This window comes from Betta splendens, chromosome 4 (assembly GCF_900634795.4).
Source record: "Betta splendens chromosome 4, fBetSpl5.4, whole genome shotgun sequence".
NCBI lineage: Eukaryota > Metazoa > Chordata > Actinopteri > Anabantiformes > Osphronemidae > Betta > Betta splendens.
Genome location: NC_040884.2, coordinates 21,523,940 through 21,532,052, shown reverse-complemented (window position 1 = coordinate 21,532,052; position 8,113 = coordinate 21,523,940).

Sequence of the window (8,113 nt, the reverse complement as noted above, 5' to 3'; positions counted from 1 at the left end):
CGCTTCTCTCTCTCTCTCCCTCTCTTGTCTTCTCTCCTCTCTCTCTCCTCTCGTCTTCTCCTCTCTCTCTCTCCTCTCCTCTCTCTCTCTCTCTCTCTCTCTCTCTCTCTCTCTCTCTCTCTCTCTCTCTCTCTCTCTCTCTCTCTCTCTCTCTCTCCATCTCTGTGTGATCATGTTATAATAGGCCACTCTCAGAGTATAAACAGTTCTGATTCTGTGCGCGCCCTCCCAATCCATCCCATCACTCATAAGGTTGCTCCCATGGGCTGTGAAGCTGTTTTAAGAGCTGCCAGCGTGTTGATCTCAGCACGAGGTGGGCGAGTAGAATGTTCCCGCAACCGGTGCTGAAAATACAATACTATGACCCAGATTGTAGCACAAAAAACCCCCCAAAACAAATCAAACGCTGGCTTTCTTTAATATCGCTCGGCGGGGCCCCTGACCCCTCCACAATGGAGCCGTGTGATGGGGGGTCACGCTCAGCCTGTGATGAGGGGAGAGTGGCCGCATCGATCGGGCAGCAGCCGCCCCCTCGCTGCTTCGATCACCAGGTCTGTGAAGAGCGAGCCGGCGCCCACTCATCGCTGAGTGTTTGCGCCCACAGTGGAGTGGCCCCCCTGCTCCAGCACACACACACACACACACACACACACACACACACACACACACACACACACACACACACACAAACACACACACACTTCAGAAAAGGCAATCTGCGCGCTGTCCGACACAACAAGGAGTGAAGCGACCTTTCAATCATTCCTCCAGGGACGGATGTGGGCGGAGCTTCCCCTCTGACAGGAGATTGGAAAGAAAAACGTCTGGTTGGATGCTGTTGCTAGGCAGCAAGAGCCCGGCTATGACGGTGTGTCAACAATGAGAAGACAATGAGGCGCTGATTGCACGTGGTGGCAGGAGAGGAGAGGCCTCGTGACTCCAGGCTGAGTTCTTCCATTATGTCACACCGTTCAGTGTTTCAGTATGACCCACCTCATGCTGTGTTCATTTTTTATTGGCAGGATGAGAGTGGGAGGAGCTCGGGAGGGTCTGCGTCACTGATGACACATTGTCTAGTTAAGTTTGTAGTTTTTGAAAGTTTTGAGGTCTTCTCTTCCTCTTCCTTGTCTGGTGGCTCCAGTTTCACTGCCTTCACGGTGACTTTGCTTCATTGTAGCAAGATGAAGTTTTAAACCCTGAAATAACATTTGGAGCAATTACAGTGTTTCTCGTTCAGCAAAAGAACGATTCACTGGGTGATTAGGAGACTTCTGCAGCAGCTGTGTCCTGTGGAAATTAGTTTGGCTTTAGTTTGTTCCCTCTAGTTTAAACTAAACCGACTAACATCGCTTTTTATTTCCTGCTTTCGTTCATTTGCAGCTACTTACTTAAACGTGTAAAAAATGTGTAAAATTCAATTTGTACATTTTTCAGTTTGTAATTAGATTTCTTGTAGAACAACACTGAGGACTTACCGGTACAAGTAAAAACCACAGTGATCAGCGATGACTCATGTTTTGTGTCACCCTGAGGAAACAGAATCCATCAGCTTCGTGTTGTGACCACATTCGGTTTGACTGTTTCCATCACTGCTGCTGTCACTCTGCCAGTCACCAGTCTCACCTTCACTCACTTCACAGGGTCTGCAGGCCTCCAGCTGTTACTATGACATTGGACCAGAACCTTGGATTCTTGCCCCTGATTGGTTCTGTACAGTAAGTCTGCCACTTTATTTCTGGGTTTAGACTCAGTATCCGAGTACCTGACGCAAACGCAGACTTTATGATACTTCATAACACAGTGTCACTTCACCCATAACTGTTTTTGCAAAGCTCATTTCCTGATGAGCTGCTGTGACGTCCTGAATGAGACTTGGATCACTTAATAGCTCATTACCTTTTTCAGAGCCCATTACTCTGGTGTTGTTATGATGGTGAGAGTGTCCTCTGCTGAGCAGGTGCTTCTCACATCATCCGCTGGAGCAAAACCCCTGAAGCAGATTAGTACTCGTCAGTCATTCTCCTTCCTCCTAAAACCGGGGCTTATATTTAAAAATTAAGCGTCATCGTTTATGCAGTTAGTGAAAATCTGCAGCAGGAGTTGGGATTAGACGCTGTGGGATGAAGCGGGCTCCAAAGAGAGGGACGAGGGGAGAGGGACTCTCCGAGCAGCCACAAGTGCTGCACTGTTCCCCGGCCGCAGCACCTGCCCGCCTCCCTCCTCCCCCTCAGCACCCAGCAACAGAACCGCTCCGGACTCCAGAACGCGGGCAAGAACGGGGACACCACGAACACTGAGGCATTGGTGTCACGATCTGACGCCAGTGCAGCGGTGGCAGCGGTGGCAGCGGCGGCGGCGGCGGCGGCGGCTCAGGCCTCAGCTCATGTGTTCCAGAGCAACGTTCAATAACAAAATCGGCGCTCGCAAGGTTGCAGTGAACCATTCCTTTATGTTCCTCAGCCTCCGTTGAAGTGGTCGGCGGTAAAACCTTAGATTTGTTATTGACTTCCCCATTGTCCTTCATCAATCAATGCAGCGAGGCAGAGGAGGAATTTTTAAAAAGCAATTTAACACAAGGGCAAGTCCTGCCAGTCAATGGTCAATCAAGGACAAGCTGAGTCTTTGTGCTGCACCTGTTAAAGATAATTACACCAGCAGCAACGGACTTGTTTATTTGAGAGCTTTCTAAGCACTGAAAGTGTCTACTGTTTATATCCGAACCTCCCACGCGTTAAGGTCAAAGAACAACGTGAATGCAGAAAATACGAAACGGTAAATAAACAAATGATGCACAGGCCTCAAACTGCTCTGAAGCTTCCTGACACCAGTGGTCACAGCCAGCGTTGACCTTCACCAAACCTGAACAACACATATATCACATTCAAACACACAGAAAGTTCTTATTGCTCATATTGCACCCACATCATTTGGCAGCGGAGCCTCATGCATGTTCTATAGCCTGAACCAGCTCCCACTGCTGAGACCAGGCAGTTGATGAAATAATACAATGCAATCAGTAAAAGTTACATGAAAACAAAACAGTATTGTAACTTGTTTGATTTTGCTCTCGATTATATATATTTAAATATTTTGGGTTCATCACTAATAAGTTAAAATCAACACAATCTAAGAATAACTGAGTTTTTATTTCTTTGTATGTTAATAATAATTTTTAGTTTTTAACAAGTACGATCAAATGTAACAAGTACATGCGGCTCAGGCACAAACACACATTCACACACACGCCTCCTCAGTTAATGGGAAGGAGGACTGAGCCAGCTGGTGTAGCTCACACACACACACACACACACACACACACACACACACACACACACACACACACACACACACACACACACACACACACACACACACACACACCTAATCCCCCGCTCAATTTGTCACCCCTTCAAATCCTATTCATCCAACTTCCTATTCAGCGCTGTAGAGCCTCTCCAGTGGAGTCTCCATCAGCCCCCTCATCTTTGTTCCACGTCTCAATGGTTTGAGCTCTGCCAGCGTGACACTCACTACCCAACCAACGTATTCCCCGCACTGCAAAAAAAACTGTCACCGAATTGAATCTCCGAACGGTGCAGCGAGCTGCCGGCACAGCAAGGGTCAAGCGAGGAGCAGCTGAGGCCAAAGTGAGGAGAACCCTGAAGCGGGCCCACTCTTCTTCATTGACTCTACATACTGTATTGATCCCAGTGGGCGACAGCTGTCAGACAGCTGCACATATACGGCGAGGACGTTGCAGGCTTATTGTGTCAGATCACGGACCGTGCGACTCACAAAAGGCGGCTCCACCATCTGATCCTCCGTCGCTGATCATAATACAGAGTGGAGGCAGACGAGCGCGGCTGCAGGCGCACGCACGCACGCACGCACACACACACGCACGCACGCACGCACGCACACACACACACACACACACACACACACACACACACGCATTAAAGAGTAATGCTGTTTAAAATCTTAAACCAGTCGCTTTTGCTTGCTCTTATTAATTCAGCCCATCTGTCTCGCCCCAAACAATGTGTTTTATTGATTAGCCTTAAATGCAAACACGGCTTTGTGGTTTGTTTTGCAGGAGAGCTCCAGAGGGCACCGCGCTGTCAGCACGCTTTAGTTCCACCTCATGGAGTTTGCCATCGTCTGTGCAGCTTTGCCTCTTAGACGCCTTAAACTCCAATCTGTTCCGATCTCACTCTGACTTCCCAAACGACTTAGCGCTAATCTAAGGCCACCTTACGCCCGCTGCAGCGGTACCGGCTCAACCCGATGCTACCGTCAGGCCTCTGCTGACCGATGGCAGCGCTGCATTAGTGTGAACCCTCCTTGTGTAAACTCATGTCATTAGGACGCTTTTAAACACATGCTGGTGTTAAGTTCTACTCATGAAGCATCAGCCTGTAATAGCAAAGGCGTGTAGCTCCCCCAGGTGGCGATAGTCAGCATCACACCCCAAATATCAAATACATGTGGAAAACATTGGTTCTGGTACAAACTCTGAGGCTGGACAGTTAGATTAAAAAAAGGTGGTGCTTCTTAAAATAGGTGCTGCAGCAAAAAAACACCAAGAGACCTGCAGAGTTTAGTTGTGACAGAGCTCGTATGAAAAGTAAAGCAGATGATGATGTGATTTTTTTCTCACACATCTCCATCGCTTGCAGGACAGAAGATGGAACCAGTTGACCTGCGCTGTGATATCAGCTGATATTGTGTAATAACCTGAGCTGCGTTAATCGGATCCTTGTTAACTTTCCGTTTCTTCATTCCCCGCTCTTTATAATCATCTTTGCTCATTTAACGTGTCCCACTTTCTCTCCTCATTGCTGTTGTTCCGCTCTCTTTCTCATCGCCCCACTTTCATCTTCCTCTACACTCACACTCATCTTCCTGTCCTTCCTCCTCTTCTTCATCAGGTACAGTAACGTGTGTGAATCAGTGGCTGTTACCTCCTCTCCTTCCTTTCACCCTGTCTGGGTTGTGACCTCTGATTTGTTTCTCTCCTCATTCATCTCACAGCAGCAGCCCAGTGACTACATTTGGATAAATGCACCGGAGGGCGGTTAAAAAAACTGATGTCAGGTAATTTAAACTGCGGAATGTGAAACTAACAGTAAATTTTACTTTCTTAACAGTTGTTTAGGAGCCGTTTTCCTGGAATGTGGCTCCCTCTAGTGGTGTCAAAGTGACATTACGCCGTGTGTGTCCTGCAGCTTTTCCACATCTGACCCTCTGTTATATCTACTGAACCTCATGCATGAGCTGAGCTGCATTAGCACAGGCCCCACAGCAACAAACCCTTTGCGATGTCATGTAGTTTAACTCATTTGTTGTTGGAACAGAAGATGCAGCCACTAGATTGTGACTCTTCAGTCTCTTTAAAACTGCATCCATCGTTGGGGCGAATCCTCCTTCATCCTGCTCCGTGTGCTCCTGGATTCCTGCCTCCACTCACCATCGTGGCCACGTTCAGTCCCGGTCCCGTGGGGAAGTGTTTGGGTGTGATGTGCTGTGTGCCGACAGCCTGTGTGTGTCCATTGAGCGCCACCCAGGACCACAGAGACCCCCTCCTGCCTCTCTGCCAGCTCTTTGTCTGCTTCCATTTCAGCTGCCAGCGTGTGCCGCGCTCTCTCACTCTTGTGACACCAATATGAATCCGTTTCATCAGCCTCAGGGACACAATGCACTTTTTCCCCCATTTGGATGAAGGTTTTATGGACTGGTCCAAATCCAGTCATAGTTTAATGGATTGTAAATGGAGTCTCTTTCTTAAACCGCACATTTAACGGGATATTGACGTTTTTCTCACATAATAGATGCCTTTTTAAAGGACAAATGTTGTGGAGTCATGTTTTGCATTTCAGACTGCAGCGACAGCGGCTCGTTTACATACAAAGGAAATCACTGGCCGTCTGTGCAGCTGTGACTTCCCATGAGCCTTTGCTCCCGGCTCGGCCGCTGGCGGAGGGTCCGATGAGCGACTGGCAGCTCACACTTTCCAAAAATACACAACCCAGGGCGGACGCGGGCTCTGCCTGTACCTGCCGGTGGCAACGGGGTCCCGTGACCCGTCGCGACTCATTCAGCGAGTCTCTGTGAAGCGGATCCTTTCAGCTGCAGCGTCTCGCTGAGCACATGATCCCTGAGCTCGGCCTTTTCCAGCTGCTCGTCCTTTGCCTCTAACACTCGGGCACCGATTATGTAACTATATCACAGTCACCGTCTCTGAGGTCAAAGCACATTTGTAGTCGTTAGTATCATAACAATAGATAAAACCCCCCACTGGGCTATGACCCCCCCCCCCCTCGACCTTATCTGACACATGAGGGAGTGTTTTTTCACGCTCCGTGGATATGAGCTGCTTTGATGCTCCACCCTAACAAATAGACCAGAAACAAAAGCTTCTTAAACAGTAATCTACAAAAATAAATAAGAAAGGAGAAAATGCTCATTAAATTTGTCAAAGCAACAGCTTTACTTTCCTTTTCATATTTAAAAGTATTGTGAACTTTATTAATGTAAATGCAGAGACTGTAGTAGCCAGAAGGTGTCATGGCGCCTTTAGAATGTTTATAGGAACGAGAGAAACGCTCAGCAGCTTGTAAAAGAGCAGTAAAAACCAGGACCATTGAAAATATTAGCCATTAAAGCATATTATCACAGCGCTGGCATCTGCTCCGTCTCCAGTTCACTCCTCACTAATTGGACGCTCGGACGCCGTCCTGCAGAACATTTCGCACTAACGTTCGGGGCTTGTGTTGACTTCACCTCTTCCATGAGCTTCCTGCTCCGTGACGTCATAAAGCGCCTCATGGAAGTGTTCTCATGGACGCTGTTGTCATGGGAGAACTGTGTCACCCAGTCTGAAGTCCATTGTTCCTCCAGTTTCTCCCCTCTGCAGAACTAAGCAGTTTCCATCAGGATATTAGAAGAGGAAGTGTTTAAAAAAAGGGTGAATCATGTTGTTTGTGGCTTTATTAAAGCATAATTAATCCTATGTGGGGACTTAAATCACAGGTTCTAGTCCCCAAAGGTTCTTTGCATCGCATTGTTTCAAGCATCTTTAATTGAACTCAGACTGTATGTTGGAGCAGTCCTTCTCTGTCACTTCCGCTGTTTCTGCCCGGCCCAAACCGTGGTGTCTGATGGCCACTAACAGAATATCTGAGCTCAGGAATGAGAAGGATTCCACAGGAAGGTCACTGTGCTGCGGGGCGGCGTGGGGGGAGGCGGGAGGCGGCCCTGTGAGAACCTCCGGACCCACCCGCGTTCTGACCCGTCCACGTTTGCGGACATACGTCACATTCTGTACTCCGTGTGCTTTTACTGGAGCTTTTTATGGTCGTGAGGGCTGCGAGGACGTTTCAGAGGAGTCCCCAGCTCCCGACAAGCAGCATTTACAAGGAAACACTAGTATGTGAGGACATTGGCCTGGAGGGGGAGGATGTTTGTCAGGCCGGACCCTATTAAAAGATCACGCTGCTGGAAATGCAACCCATCTGTGAGCAACAACATCTCAAAATCTCATCCCTGCATTTGAATTGCACATTAAAACAGTGGCTCTGCTGCTTCTCATATCTGCCTTTCTGAAACCTTGAGAGTGTGAGCCAGCAGCCCCACTCCCACCGTGGGCACCGTGGGCCTGCAGAGACACGCTAATCCCTGTGGGAAAGGTCGTGGGGTTTTGGGAGATAGTGGGCGCATTCATTACCTGTAAACGATACCCCCCAGAACCTGAAGAGACGAGCCACAGGGGTCACAGCACCTCATAACGTCTGCTAGTGACCTGATAAAAGCAGGACAATGGCCATTTGAAACCGCGGAGGAAGAAGGAGAAGGCTTTTCTCCGCTCGCTGCCAGCCTTCAGTATCTGGTGTCTGGATCTCCTCCAGTAGAGACGTGTGCGCCGTCATCTCCGAGCTCGGCCAGCGTTCCAACGAGGTGAGCCTCCTGGCGCTGGATCACAGCAGGGGAAGAAGAGCCGCTACTCTCTTCTTCCTTTGGTTTTGAAGCATCTTAGCGATCCTCATAGATCTGTTTAGATGAGACAAAGCCCTTCGTGAACATAAGGAGGTGAACTGAAGAGCAGCCTGTAAAT